Source organism: Aquarana catesbeiana, linkage group LG06 (assembly GCF_042186555.1).
Source record: "Aquarana catesbeiana isolate 2022-GZ linkage group LG06, ASM4218655v1, whole genome shotgun sequence".
NCBI lineage: Eukaryota > Metazoa > Chordata > Amphibia > Anura > Ranidae > Aquarana > Aquarana catesbeiana.
This window is the reverse complement of record NC_133329.1, coordinates 282,255,499-282,271,980: the sequence shown is the minus strand read 5'-3', so window position 1 is coordinate 282,271,980 and position 16,482 is coordinate 282,255,499. Positions and strand designations below refer to the sequence as shown.

General features: G+C 45.1%; 1 pseudogene; it reads right to left on the bottom strand.

The window, feature by feature from the left end:
• The window catches only part of LOC141146803 (carboxypeptidase O-like), a 166,940-nt pseudogene that overhangs the window by 97,024 nt on the left and 53,434 nt on the right, over nucleotides 1-16,482 (bottom strand).

Genomic DNA, 16,482 nt, shown 5'->3' with positions numbered 1-16,482 from the left:
ATCATGCTCTGCTTCAGTATGTCACAGTACATGTTGGCATTCATACTTCCCTCAAGGAACTGTAGCTCCCCAGTTCCGGCAGCACTCATGCAGCCCCAGGCCATGACACTCCCACCACCATGCTTGACTGTAGGCAAGACACACTTGTCTTTGTACTCCTCACCTGGTTGCCACCACACACACTTGACACCATCTGAACCAAATAAGTTTATCTTGGTCTCATCAGACCACAGAACATGGTTCCAATAATCCATGTCCTTAGTCTGCTTGTCTTCAGCAAACTGTTTGCGGGCTTTCTTGTGCATCATCTATAGAAGAGGCTTTCTTCTGGGATGACAGCCATGTAGACCAATTTGATGCAGCGTGCAGCGTATGGTCTGAGCACTGACAGGCTGACCCCCCACCCCTTCAACCTCTGCAGTAATGCTGGCAGCACTCATATGTCTATTTCCCAAAGACAAACTCTGGATATGACACTTAGCACGTGCACTCGACTTCTTTGGTGGACCATGGCGAGGCCTGTTCTGAGTGGAACCTGTCCTGTTATACCGCTGTATGGTCTTGGCCACCGTGCTGCAGCTCAGTTTCAGGGTCTTGGCAATCTTCTTATAGCCTAGACCATCTTTACACAGAGCAACAATTCTTTTTCTCATATCCTCAGAGAGTTCTTTGCCATGAGGTGCCATGTTGAACTTCCAGTGACCAGTATGAGAGAGTGAGAATGATAACACCAAATTTAACACACCTGCTCCCCATTTACACCTGAGACCTTTTAACACTAACGAGTCACATGACACTGGGGAGGGAAAAAATTGCTAATTGGGCCCAATTTAGACATTTTCACTTAGGGGTGTACTCACTTTTGTTGCCAGCGGTTTAGACATTAATGGCTGTGTGTTGAGTTATTTTGAGGGGACAGCAAATTTACACGGTTATACAAGCTGTACTACTTTACATTGTAGCAAAGTGTAATTTCTTCAGTGTTGTCACATGAAAAGATATAATAAAATATTTACAAAAATGTGAAGGGATATCAAATACACCGCACCAAGTAGAAATAGTATACCATGGAATGCACTTTAGAATGTAGATCTGTAGGCTACACTGACTGGATGCTGCAGCATAGCTAGACTAGACTGACTGTATATATATCAAATACACTGCCTGAAGTAGATTAGAAATAGTACCCCACAGGATGCACTGTAGAATGTAGATCTCTAGGCTACACTGACTGGATGCTGCAGAGTATATATATATATATATATATATATATATATATATATATATATATGTACTAGACTGACTGTATATATATATATTAAATACACTAACTGAATAACCTGCCTGCCCAATCTAAATCAAGCTATGTCTCCGTCCATGCCAACAACACTACACAGGGGCCGTGCAGTCAACCTTATATAGTGTGGGGCGTGGACTTATATACAGCCGAATATATATAGCCGAATGATGGCCACAGCGTGGACCTAAATTTCCAGGAGGCCGTCATATGACAGCCTCCCCTGTGCACGTGCCCCGTGCACAGCGGCGTGCGCTGTGATCACCGAGTCACTGAGACTCGGGTGATCACAGATTCGAGTAAGGGGCTGGTCCCGGCCCCTAACCATGTGATCAGCTGTCAGCCAATGACGGCTGATCACATGACATAAACAAAAGCTCGGTAATCGTTTTTTTTTCTCCTCACACTAACAGCGTGAGGAGAAAAAAAAGCTGATCACCTGCTTATCTGCAAGGGACATCGGTCCCGAAGAGGAAGAGGCAATTATGCCTCATCTGTGCCCACCAGTACCCCCTGCCAGTGCCACCCGCCATTGCCACCTGCCAGTGCCCACCAGTGCCACCTATCAATGCCCATGAGTGTCACCTATCAATGCCCACAAGTGCCACCTATTAATGCTCACCAGTGGTGCCAATCAGTGTCACCTAGCAGTGCTGCCTATCAGTGTAACCAATCAGTGCCCATTATTGCCACCCATCAGTGCCCATCACTGTCACCCATCAGTGCCCATCACTGCCACCTATTGGTGCCCATCAGTGCCGCCTCCTCAGCGTACATCAATGAAGGAGAAAAATTACCTGTTTGCAAAATTTTATAACAAAATATTAAAATAAAATTTTTTTTTTTTTTAAATTCTGGTTTTTTAAATTTTTTTAACAAAAACTAAAAACTGCAGAGGTGATCAAATACCACCAAAAGAAAGCTCTATTTGTGGGGAAGAAATGATAAAAATTTCATTTGGGTACAGTGTAGCATGACTGCGCAGTTGTCATTCAAAGTGCATCATCGCTGAAAGCTGAAATTTGGTCTGGATAGGAGGGGGGTTTAAGTGCCCAGTAGGCAAGTGGTTAAAGTCTATGGGACCTGAACTGGAAAAATCAACAGTGCCCATTTTGAAGGCTTATATGCAAGTTATTTGGCATACAAAATGTATGGGGGTTTGGGTGCTGCCCTAGGGCACAAGTATCAATGAAAAAAAAAAGTTTAAAAAAAATATAATTTTTAACCACTAGGCGTCCGCGCTATAGCCGAAAGACGGCTACAGCGCGGACTTCAATTGCCGGGAGGGCGTCCCTGGACGTCCTCCTGTTTACTTCCGCACTGCGCGCTCCCGCGGGCGCGCATCGCGGAAGTTTTGTGCTGGCCGTGTCCCTCAGACACAGCCAGTCACAGATCACCGTAAACGGCCAATGACAGTGGCCGTTTACAGTGCGATCGGCGGTGCCAATGAGAGAGGATCTCATATGTAAACATATGAGATCATCTCTCATCGCCGGCTCTCCCTCCTCACACAGAGACAGCGTGTGAGGAGGGAGAGCGGAACCGCTGCGGCGGTAAGTGTAAAAGAAAAAAAAAAAAAGGAAAAAAAGTCGTCCCGCTGTTAACGGTCCCTGCCATCTGCCCTGCCATCTGCCCTGCCATCTGCCCCTGCCATCTGCCCCTGCCATCTGCCCTGCTCTGCCATCTGCCCCTGCCATCTGCCCCTGCCATCTGCCCTGCCCTGCCATCTGCCCCTGCCATCTGCCCTGCCATCTGTCCCCAGTGCCATCTGTCCCCACTGCCACGTATAAGTGCCATCTGTCATCAGTGCCACATAGTGCCATCTGTCATCAGTGCCATCTGTCATCAGTGCCACATAGTGCCATCTGTCATCAGTGCCATCTGTCATCAGTGCCACATAGTGCCATCTGTCATCAGTGCCATCTGTCATCAGTGCCATCTGTCAGTGTCACGTGCCATCTGTCATCAGTGCCACCTGTCATCAGTGTCATCAGTGCCACGTATCAGTGCCATCTGTCATCAGTGTCATCAGTGCCACGTATTAGTGCCATCTGTCATCAGGGCCACGTATTAGTGCCATGTATTAGTGCCATCTTTCATCAGTGCCACGTGTCATCAGTGCCACATATCAGTGCCATTTGTCATCAGCGCCACATGTCATCAGTGCCACATATTAGTGCCATCTGTCAGTGCCACGTATTAGTGCCATCTGTCAGTGCCAGGTATTAGTGCCATCTGTCATCAGTGCCATGTATTAGTGCCATCTGTCATTAGTGCCATCTGTCATCAGTGCCACATCAGTGTCAGTGCCAGGTATCAGTGCCATCTGTCATCAGTGCCACGTATCAGTGCCACGTATCAGTGCCATTTGTTATCAGTGCCACGTCAGTGTCACGTGTCATTGTCCTGGTTCTCCAGGGCCTTCAAAAGTGTAATAGGTAGTCAACAAATTAGATGTGTAATTTATGCTCCTAGAACACCTGATGGCGCTCCCTGCATGTTGGGGCTCTCTATGTGGCCAGGCTGCGAAAAAGTCCCACACATGTGGTATCGTAATACTCAGGAGGAGTAGCAGAATGTATTTTGGGGCGTCATTTGTGGTATATACATGGCATGTGAGAGAAATAACCATTACAATGACAATTTTGTGGGGGGAAAAAAAAAAAATAAAAAATCTTCATTTTGCAAAGAATTGTGGGAAAAAATGACAACATCAAAAACCTCACCATGCATCTTACTAAATACCTTGGATTATCTACTTTCAAAAAAGGGGTCATTTGGGGGGTATTTGTACTTTCCTGACTTGTTCGGGTCGCAAGAAATGAGATAGGCCGTCAGTACATCAGGTGTGATCAATTTTTTATGATTTGCATTATAACTTGTAGACTCTCTAACTTTCACAAAGACCAAATAATATCCACTAATTTGGGTTATTTTTACCAAAGATATGTAGCAGTATAAATTGTGGCCAAAATTTATGAAGCAAAATTACTAATTTGCAAAATTTTATCACAGAAACTAAGAAAAATGCGTTTTTTTTCAAAATTTGCGGTCTTTTTTCATTTATAGCGCAAAAAATAAAAAACCCAGAGGTGATCAAATACCACCAAAAGAAAGCTCTATTTGTATGAAAAAAAGGACAAAAAATTCATTTGGGTACAGTATTACATGACTGAGTAATTGTCATTCAAAGTGTGAGAGCGCTGAAAGCTGAAAATTGGTCTGGTCACGAGGGGGGTTTAAGTGCCCAGTTGTCAAGTGGTTAAATGAGCGGAGATTTATTGATGCTTAAAGTGAAACAATAAAAATGAAAAACTCCTCCAATTATAGTGCCTGGGGAGTCACCTTAGTCTGCCTGTAAAATGGCACATCTGTACCATATATAGAACCTGCTGCCGCAAAAATAAAATTTCTAAAGAAAAGAAAAATAAATTTTCCATGGAAGCTTTCTTTATTTTATAAACAACGGCTTGGGGAGCCAGTCTGTATGATGAGGTAATGAGGCCACAATTTAGTGCACTCGGAACAAGATTAGAGATTCTTTGGATAAATTCTGGTGTCTGTTTCGCAGACTTTGGATAGAAGTAACAGGTGTGGAAAAATTGGCTTTGGGTGTTGGTGGTGCCTTCACACCGTAACCCTATGGAGGGACTGTTGATAAAAGCAAGAATTGGCCTTGCTATAAAAAATTTAAATTATATGCCCCGGTCAAACAGTGGCGGAAAAATTGGGCTTTGGGTGTTAGTGGTGCCATCACACCATAACCCTATAGAGGTACTCTTGATGAAAGCAAGAATTAGCTTGCTATAAAAAATTTTAATTATATATACCTGTCAAACAGGTGTGTAAAAATTGGTCCTTGGGTGTTAATTGTGCCCATGAAACCTATACCAAAAAATTTCTTCCAGATAAAATCAACACCCACAAAGCTAGACACTGGCAGCCTAGACAGAGTTTCCACATCCCAAAAACACTTAACCAATGAACATCGGCATCAGGGGCTTAATAGCTGCTGCTAATCCAGGAATGATTCATTTTGATAAATTTCAGCCAGTCAACAGAGTCTGTGTACAGACGCGATCTTTTATCGGTCATAAAATCTACGGCAGCACTGAATGCCCATTCGGAAAGAAGGCTGGATGCAGGGCAGCCCAGAAGCTCAATTGTATACTGGTCAAGTTCTGGCCAGTGGTCTATTCTCATGACCCAGTAACCCAATGGATCGTCGACTGGAAAGTTCTCCATTTCTGTTTTCACCCCTAGGTAATCTTCCACCATGTGATGCAAGCGCTGACGATGAGATGTGGAAGCTGACAGCTCTGGGCGCCGAGGGCTAAAATTTTTTTTAAATGAATCACTGAGGCAGCCCCCTTCTCCACCACTCCTCCTTTGACGAACAGAAGCTTCAAAACTAGCTTTTGCATGAGACTGTAACCTACCAGAGTCTGGAGAGGCATTACATAAACTCCTCTTTAAGGTGTCCTCAAGATTTTTCATCCTCTGCTTCCTCTTTGGGTACAGGATGAGTTCCAGGACTTCTTCAAATGCATTTGAAGAAGAGGGCAAAGTCCCTGGAAATGCATTAGGCACACTCCCTCTCCTGACATCCACCAGGCATTTTGGCAGCTGTTATCCTCGTGTGCAGCCTAGAATGCCGCCACTAATATCCATACTTTGAGCTGGCTGGCTCCCTGTCATCCTCAGTCTCTGTTTACTTAGTGATGCCTACAGCCTCACACTGAATATAGCTGCTTGGTTTCAGGTGTTCCCTATTAGGGATGAGCTTCGAGTTCGAGTCGAACTCATGTTCGACTCGAACATTGGCTGTTCGCAAGTTCACCGAACAGCGAACAATTTGGGGTGTTCGCGGCAAATTCGAATGCCGCGGAACACCCTTTAAAAGTCTATGGGAGAAATCAAAAGTGCTAATTTTAAAGGCTAATATGCAAGTTATTGTCATAAAAAGTGTTTGGGGACCTGGGTCCTGCCCCAGGGGACATGGATCAATGCAAAAAAAAGTTTTAAAAACGGCCGTTTTTTCAGGAGCAGTGATTTTAATAATGCTTAAAGTCAAACAATAAAAGTGTAATATCCCTTTAAATTTCGTACCTGGGGGGTGTCTATAGTGTGCCTGTAAAGGGGCGCATGTTTCCTGTGTTTAGAACAGTCTGACAGCAAAATGACATTTTGAAGGAAAAAACTCATTTAAAACTACCCGCGGCTATTGCATTGCCGACAATACACATAGAAGTTCATTGATAAAAACGGCATGGGAATTCCCCAAAGGGGAACCCCGAACCAAAATTAAAAAAAAAAAATGACGTGGGGGTCCCCCTAAATTCCATACCAGGCCCTTCAGGTCTGGTATGGATATTAAGGGGAACCCCGGCCAAAATTTAAAAAAAAAAATGACGTGGGGTTCCCCCTAAATTCCATACCAGACCCTTCAGGTCTGGTATGGATTTTAAGGGGAACCCCGCGCCAAAAAAAAAAAAAAAAACGGCGTGGGGTCCCCCCAAAAATCCATACCAGACCCTTATCCGAGCACGCAACCTGGCAGGCCGCAGGAAAAGAGGGGGGGACGAGAGTGCGGCCCCCCCTCCCTCCTGAACCGTACCAGGCCACATGCCCTCAACATTGGGAGGGTGCTTTGGGGTAGCCCCCCAAAACACCTTGTCCCCATGTTGATGAGGACAAGGGCCTCATCCCCACAACCCTGGCCGGTGGTTGTGGGGGTCTGCGGGCGGGGGGCTTATCGGAATCTGGAAGCCCCCTTTAACAAGGTGACCCCCAGATCCCGGCCCCCCCCCTGTGTGAAATGGTAAGGGGGTACATAAGTACCCCTACCATTTCACGAAAAAAGTGTCAAAAATGTTAAAAATGACAAGAGACAGTTTTTGACAATTCCTTTATTTAAATGCTTCTTCTTTCTTCTATCTTCCTTCATCTTCTGGTTCTTCTGGCTCTTCTGGTTCTTCTGGTTCTTCCTCCGGCGTTCTCGTCCAGCATCTCCTCCGCGGCGTCTTCTGTCTTCTTCTCCTTGGGCCGCTCCGCACCCATGGCATGGGGGGGAGGCTCCCGCTCTTCTCTTCTTCTCTTCTTCTTTTCTTCTTTTCTTCTCTTCTTCTCTTCTTCTTCATTTTCTTCTCCGGGCCGCTCCGCAATCCATGCTGGCATGGAGGGAGGCTCCCGCTGTGTGACGGCGCTCCTCGTCTGACAGTTCTTAAATAACGGGGGGGGGGCGGGGCCACCCGGTGACCCCGCCCCCCTCTGACGCACGGTGACTTGACGGGACTTCCCTGTGACGTCACGGGGAATGCCACAGGGAAGTCCCGTCAAGTCACCGTGCGTCAGAGGGGGGCGGGGTCACCGGGTGGCCCCGCCCCCCCGTTATTTAAGAACTGTCAGACGAGGAGCGCCGTCACACAGCGGGAGCCTCCCTCCATGCCAGCATGGATTGCGGAGCGGCCCGGAGAAGAAAATGAAGAAGAAGAGAAGAAGAGAAGAAAAGAAGAAAAGAAGAAAAGAAGAAAAGAAGAAGAAGAGAAGAAGAGAAGAGCGGGAGCCTCCCCCCCATGCCATGGGTGCGGAGCGGCCCGAGGAGAAGAAGACGCCGCGGAGGAGATGCTGGACGAGAACGCCGGAGGAAGAACCAGAAGAACCAGAAGAGCCAGAAGAACCAGAAGATGAAGGAAGATAGAAGAAAGAAGAAGCATTTAAATAAAGGAATTGTCAAAAACTGTCTCTTGTCATTTTTAACATTTTTGACACTTTTTTCGTGAAATGGTAGGGGTACTTATGTACCCCCTTACCATTTCACACAGGGGGGGGCCGGGATCTGGGGGTCACCTTGTTAAAGGGGGCTTCCAGATTCCGATAAGCCCCCCGCCCGCAGACCCCCACAACCACCGGCCAGGGTTGTGGGGATGAGGCCCTTGTCCTCATCAACATGGGGACAAGGTGTTTTGGGGGGCTACCCCAAAGCACCCTCCCAATGTTGAGGGCATGTGGCCTGGTACGGTTCAGGAGGGAGGGGGGGCCGCACTCTTGTCCCCCCCTCTTTTCCTGCGGCCTGCCAGGTTGCGTGCTCGGATAAGGGTCTGGTATGGATTTTTGGGGGGACCCCACGCCGTTTTTTTTTTTTTTTTGGCGCGGGGTTCCCCTTAAAATCCATACCAGACCTGAAGGGTCTGGTATGGAATTTAGGGGGAACCCCACGTCATTTTTTTTTTTAAATTTTGGCCGGGGTTCCCCTTAATATCCATACCAGACCTGAAGGGCCTGGTATGGAATTTAGGGGGACCCCCACGTCATTTTTTTTTTTTAATTTTGGTTCGGGGTTCCCCTTTGGGGAATTCCCATGCCGTTTTTATCAATGAACTTCTATGTGTATTGTCGGCAATGCAATAGCCGCGGGTAGTTTTAAATGAGTTTTTTCCTTCAAAATGTCATTTTGCTGTCAGACTGTTCTAAACACAGGAAACATGCGCCCCTTTACAGGCACACTATAGACACCCCCCAGGTACGAAATTTAAAGGGATATTACACTTTTATTGATTGACTTTAAGTATTATTAAAATCACTGCTCCTGAAAAAACGGCCGTTTTTAAAACTTTTTTTTGCATTGATCCATGTCCCCTGGGGCAGGACCCAGGTCCCCAAACACTTTTTATGACAATAACTTGCATATTAGCCTTTAAAATTAGCACTTTTGATTTCTCCCATAGACTTTTAAAGGGTGTTCCGCGGCATTCGAATTTGCCGCGAACACCCCAAATTGTTCGCTGTTCGGTGAACTTGCGAACAGCCAATGTTCGAGTCGAACATGAGTTCGACTCGAACTCGAAGCTCATCCCTAGTGTTCTGTACAGTTGGTTTGATGAGCGCGAGGTGAGATTTGAAGATCACTGCTAGGCCTCCTCCTTTTTTCCCTATTCTGTGCTCAGTTAGGATCCTGTAGTTCTCAGGCACTAATTCGGTTAGGATGGCGTTGCAGTCGGGTGTTAGCCAGCTTTCCGTGATGAAGAGGCAATCTATGTTGTTTTGGGTGATGAAGTCGCGTACTTCCAGTCTGTGCTTGACTGCAGTTCTGGTGTTGATCAGAGCGCATGATAATTGTTGTGGTTGAATTGTTGTCTTCCTATATTTGATGGTTGATTGTAGGTTGGTCCTTAGTAAATGTTCTTTCTGTAGTATTTTATGAACGGAAGTTGCTAATGTTGAGGTGGTAATTCTTAGCTTGTGGAGAGCGTCCGCTGAGTATTTGAAGTTGCACATGGCGAGAAAATTGCTGAAGGTAGGATGATGTGGTGATGATACTGGTGTAGCGATGGTGACGTTGCTGAGGAAATGGTGGTCCTGAAGGGTGCCGCTGCTTCTGTTGCTGAGAAGATGATGGTCTGAAGGATGCCGCTGCTTCAGGGGTGGCGTTGATGATGGTGCGAGTGGAACTGTTGGTGGTGGTGGAGGGGGCCACGCAGGCCTAACCGCCCTCCCGTTGATCCAGAGGAAGGCGAAAAACCCCTAGCTGACCTAGCCATTTGCTGCAGCAGAGGAAAAAATTCCTTCCTGGCCCCCGGAGGCGATCGGACCCAAGGTCTCTGGATTAACTGCTAGTAGGTGGGCCCCGCGTACTTACCTGACCCGGGTTGGTTGGTATGAGTAGAGAAGGATGTGGGGTGGGGGGGCTGTCGGATTGAAGGAGAGGGCACTAGGGTTGACCTAAGCCACTACTTACTGGTACTGAGCCGCATCTGGAAGGATCGAGATGAACACCGGTGTAAGGCCTGAGCCGAGGATTGTCCTGCTCTCAGTATCACCCCGTGCCCTTGCGGTGAGGTCCGGTAACGGATGTGGTATTGAGGGGTAGGAAGGGCAACTGCCCGCTAGAGACAGAGAGGGGTGAGCTGAGGAGGTGGGCCGTCGGGGCTGGAGCTGGGCCGCAGATGCGGTCTGTCCCTCGAGTCTAGCAGCTAGGGACGAGGTGACCAGAAGGTGCACTGATGAGCAGGGTGATACTGAGTACTGTTGTGGAGTCCGGGGATGAGCTCCAGGTGGCCGGCAGAGAGCTACGGCCACATCTAGGAGTACCAAGATGGCCGCCTGGTTAGGCCCGAGCCGCGACCTGTTCAGATGCTGTGGAGGTGCACTGGAGGGCAGGGGTCTGGGCGGGGGTTGGAGGGGACCGGGGTCCCGGTAGGTCCTGCTGTGGAGTCCGAGGATGCATTCCGGGTGGCTGGGAGAGTGCTGCAGACGCGTTTGGGTGTCCCAAGATAAGTGTCTCTGGTGCGGCAACAATCGCGCCTGCAGCTGGTGGTAGGGTGCAGGAGGAGGGGGTGCGTGGGTCTGCCGATCGGGCTGGGAAGGCTGGGGAAGGAAGGCAACAGGCCGGGCTAGGCCAGAGTGCTAGGCCAGAGCTGCGGTGTGTCCTGGGAGGCTGTCCTATGAGGCTGGCAGGTTGGAACTAGGCGTCCGGAGGCAGCAGACGGCGCGATGGAGGCTGGGGGCCGAGGTGTCCCACTCCCGTTTCTAGAATGTTGCTAGGAGTCCGCTGGGGAGCCCAGGATGAATCTTGGATGGCTGGATGGCTGGATGGCCGGTGTATGCAAATATATGGCCTTTCGGCGCATGGTCCATAAATTGAATTGCTGCCAATACACCTGTGCCGAGAGCGCGCAAAGCTGTACACTCCTGGCACAGTTACCACCGTCTAACCGAAGTTTTCGGATCACGTGACCACCATGACAGCCAATCATGGCGGTCACATGGTTTTAAGCCCCGCCCGCCTCCCAGCATCATAAACCTCTTAGAGGGCTAGGAGGCGACAGCGCTAAGAGGGTAAAATGGAACTTTAGTCAGAAAATAAAGTCCTGCTAGATCACTTCAGGTTGGCCCCTTCTGCAGGTATAGCTATGCAAAAAATTAAAAATAAGTTCCTATTCTGTTTAAAATCCAGTAATACACTGTCTCTGTAAATGCTTATTTGCTCTCTATTTGTAGGCACTGTGCCATATTTGTAGAGGCCAATCTGCTGGCAGCCTAAGGATTTACTGCTGTTCAATGGCTCTGGGCTTCAGCAAAATGGCAGCATAGGGCAATAGAAAACATGAACAATGCTGGGGGCAATTTACAGCACACACTAATTTTGATAGCATAATTATTAATGTAGAATGTTTCTTGTTTAAGAACATTGTTTTTATCAAGTTGATATGGTTAAGGTTCCACTTTAATTACATTTTAATTCTTACCTCATCCATTGGGTGATACTGAGTATAGTCATAAGTGTTTAAAGACACAGCCTTCATATTTTTATTATGGACCATGTTCATGTCTATGTTTTGTTGTAAATCCTCAGTTAGTACACTACAATGGAAAAAAAAAACATATGTTACATAGTTACAAAGTAGGTAAGGCTGAAAAAAGACAATAGTCCATCCAGTTCAACCTGTGTTGGTGTATGTGTGTCAATGTCTATAATTATTTCCCACATCCCTGTATTTTGTGTTCTTTAAGATGCACATCTAAGAGGCTTTTAAAAATATCCATACTCCTCACAGCCACCACCAATTGTGAAAGAAAGTTCCACATCCATATTGCGCTGACAGTGAAAAACCCCCTGCGCAGTTTAAGGTTAAACTGCTTCTCCTCCAGTCTCATTGTGTGGCCCCATGTCCTCTTACATTCCCTGAGACTCAATAGTTTTTTCCTATGTTGGGATCCCCATTGAAGTATTTGTAGATCAATATCATGTCCACTCTCAAGTGTTGCTTCTCCAGGGAGAATAAATGTAGTGTTTGCTGTCGTTCCTCGTAAATTGAGGTCCCCCAGTCCCCTTATTAGTTTTGTTGCACTTCTTTGGACTCTCTCCAGCTCCAGCACATACCTTCTAAAGGATTATAGTTTTATGACAGGATTATAGTTTTGATAGGATTATAGTTTTATCCCTGGAGTATATCCCTTTTTTATGCATGCTAATATTCTACCGGCTTTGGTAGCTGCAGCTTGACATTGCATGCTATTGCTCAATCTGCCATCTACTAATTAATTAACTAGGACCCCCAGATTCTTCTCCATCCTTGATTCCCCCAGAGGTTCTCCCCCTAGTGAGTAGTTTGCATTTATGTTTTTTGCCCCCAAGTGCATTACTTTACATTTCTGCACATTAGACCTCATTTGCCATTTGTCTGCCCACTTCATTATTCTGTTCAGGTCATTCTGTAAAATCTCTATATCCTGATGTAAAGTTATTGCCCTGCTTATCTTTGTGTCATCCGCAAAAACTGAGACTGAGCTATTTATCCCATCCTCTATATCATTCAGGAATACATTTAATAGCATTGGTCCCAAGACAGAACTTTGCGGTACCCCCTCGCCACTCCCGACCAGTCTGAGTACATGTTATTTATCACCACCCTTTGGACACGTCCCTGTAACCATTTTTTTACCCAAGCACAAGTCTTATGGTCCTTACTTGCAGTTTGTAAATTAAGTGTTTAAAGGGAACTGTATCAAATACTTTTGCAAAATCCAAATACACTAAGGCCACAGGCTCCCCCCTATCTAGATGACAGCTCACTTCCTCGTAGAATGTTAGCAGATTGGTCTGGCAGGAACGACCTTTTGTAAACCCATGGTGATTACTACTAATGAGATTTTTTTCCTCAGTAAATTTTTGGATATAGTCCCTTATCATCCCCTCCAAAATATTTCCGGGGATTCGTCTCTGCCCTTTTTTGAATATTGGTACCACATTGGTTTTTCTACAATCAGCTGGTACCAATCCTGTCAGTATGCTGTCCGCAAAGATTAGGAACAATGGTCTGGCTATAACCTGACTGAGTTCTCTGAGGACTATCAGGTGTAAGCCATCTGGTCCTAAAGATTTATTTGTGTTAAGTTTATAAAGTCTTTCCTTGACTCCGGCCTCTGTTAGCCATGAGGGTACGTCCTGTGATGTGTCACTAACAGTACTGTTGTGGTCGGAAAACCCCTACTTTTCCTGCCTATGTATGACCATTGTTTCTAAGCAGTGTATTTTAAAAGCTATTGCTAATAGTATGGTTCTGAAGGACAATCAACATGATGAATAGTTACACATATAGATGGATGTGTTTTCATATCAGGTAAGATTCTATTTTATTGTAAGAAAAAAAAAAATTATGAAGTTTAAAGCCCAACACCAGGAATTAGAAAAAAATCTACCCTTGCAGTATTTCCCACACTGCAAGGGTTAATGTGATACTAAAGTCTCTAAAGTTATTTTTTTAGATAAAAAATAACAATCATGTTATACTTACCTGCTCTGTGCAGTGGTTTTGCACACAGCAGCCCAGATCCTCCTCTTCTTGGGTCTCTCTTTAGTGCTCATGGCCCCTCCCTCCTGTTGGGTGCCCCCACAGCAAGCAGATTGCTATGGGGGCCCCTGAGCTGAGCCGCAGTTCAGTGTGTCAATCCATCCTGTCCCACCCTCTCACCTTATTGGCTCACTGACTTTGATTGCAGCCATTTTAACTAAGGGCAGCTGAAGCAGCTGCCTGTTAACTGCCTGGATTTACACAGACACACAGAGGCATCCCTCCAGCTCTGCAGCCCTGCAGCTTTCATTGGCCTTTTTATGACTCAACCCCCCCTTCCTTTCCGGGCAAACTCTCACAAGAGTTAGAGAGAGAGCTGTGCATGATGGCCTAGGCTTTTTACCAGACAATAAACAGGAAGTGGGCTGTATAAGGTATTTACTGGCAGAAAAAAAAATGTTTTACCATCCAAAGTTAAAACAACAAGAGCAGAAGATTTAATAGATGGAAAGATGAAAAAATAACTGAAGGTCGGCTTTAAGTATAGAATGCATTAAGATAAAAACCTTCTGCTTTTACAACCACTTTAAACGCTTGTTATGTCTAGGGGTGCCAGATTAAGGGTCCCTTCAGTAGTATGATGGGTCCCCCCATAGCCTCATATGCTTGACCACACCATGTACAATGCAGGGTACAATAGGGTATGTAATCTTGCGTGTTCCTCTATTCCTAGACATTATAAACATTTAACCTCTGTTGAGCTTTAAATAAATACATGGGTATATGTATATAAACAATATAGTATATAGTGTAAAATGAACAGTAAAGATTAAGGTCAACCTAGTACGTGTAAAATAACTAAAAAAATTATTTCTAGAACATACAAATATTGAATTTGTATTGAAAGATCCTATGGCATCTCTTGCTGTTATCTTACAGTCCTCATTCTTCATTGTGATAAGATTATAACAAAGATGAGAAAGAGAAGAGAAAAACGCTGTTCAGTTTCCCAAAACAAGATATATTATTATGCATGTTTTTCACTTTCAAATTAACTACAGTGTAATTAGGATCATGGTTGGCTTCAGCAACAGTGCAACAGGTTTGAGATTGGACTGCTATTTTATAACTTGTTCTGAGAAAGATCTCCGCCTGCATACATGCAGACTTGTTTCTCTATTCTCCAAACTTACCTATATGGGATGTCAAATTGGAGAAGTAATTTTTTTATTTCATTAACATGAGAAGATGGAATATGGATATGAACCTCTCTTCCAGCATGTATTCCTTCAGGGATGTTTGGCCTCCACAAATCCAGCTGGAGATAGAAGAAATCAACATGCCACAGATAAGTCAGCATTTTGGCTAAATTGACATTTATGGTTATGTTGAAAAAATAATAATTAATCAGTACAGTGTGTCTAATTTCTCCTCACTGGGCAGCACAGTGGTGTAGTGGTTATCACTCTCACCTAGCAGCAATAGGGTCACTGGATCAAATCCCAACCATGACACCATCTTACTAGAGTTTGCATGTTCTCCCTGTGCCTGTGTGGGGTTCTCTGGTTTCCTCCCGCACTCCAAAGACATGCTGGTAGGTTAATCTGATCCTGTCTACAAATTGGCCCTAGTATGTGTATGTGTTTGTAAGCATGTTGGGACCCTGTAGGGTAAAGGACTGTGCTATATCAAGATGCAACTCAAGTCATATATTGTTAAACTTTAAATGCAGAGTTCCATCCACTATTCCAGAATGGCAAACTTATGTTCTTGTGGTTCTGAATGAACCTGAAAGTTTTCAGTTCTGAGCACTTGTGGATTCAGTAAGGGGGCTAACCACCAGAAGAGAAAAAGATTAGGTATTCTTAGAGGGTTGATTTGCTACAACTGGAACAAACAGAAGAATCTGGTGCAGCTGTGCATAGTAACCAATTAGCTTCTAGGTTTTATTGTTAAAGCTTTATTGCACATGCTGATGTTAGAAGCTGATTGGTTACTATGCACAACTGCACCAGATTGTGTGTACCAGTTTTAGTGAATCTCCCCCTTTGTTTTTGCACCTACAGCGTACGAGAGACTCATCGGGGATCTGTTTAGGCTCCTGTTGTCTCCATCTGCTGTCATCCCCTTTTGCATACTATTGTACAAAATCTTGTCAGTGCCATTATGACAGTAAGGGCTCATGTAGATAGGAATTCTTGTCATTTTTAAAGAAAAAGCTCATTTGAACATGCTGCATCCAAAGATCCACAGCTCAACACAAAAAAGTCAAATTCAGCTTCTGAACATTTTAGGGGGATCTGCTGGCCTGCTTTTGATGTGTGTTTGACATGCATTAATAATATTTCAATGTAGATATCTATTATGGAAAGTAATATTTCCACTCACTTTGATTACATTTCCTATGAGTTTTATGTGGAAAATAACAAGTTAAGTATATTATAAGTCCCATAATATGAAAAACAAGCAGATCTAAGACCTCACATTACTTCTCTGTGGCACCCATCTCTTAAAGTGTTGGCAAAAACATTTTCCTATTCTTGGATCAAGTGGGAAAGGATTAGAACTATCTCGGTCTACATTTTTAGATTTGCCCTGTTCAACTGACAATGGTTTTACCAGACAGGAAAACACAGGGACACAGACAGAAATGGAAAAAATGTAGCAAATCTAGGATTTTATTTTTGTAGTCTCAGTGAGAAAATTATATACAGTTGAAATATGTATTTTTGAGGCCTTTTTTCAATCTTGAGGGAAGCTGAATCAAAAAGTGCTGAACAGTGGTTTTGTGTAACACCCAGTTTGTAGTAGGAGAAATATTGCACATTTTGTTTATCTCAGAGAATGCTCTGGGTTTCTTGAATGGCTATTATGTCCACCCCAAAGGACTAA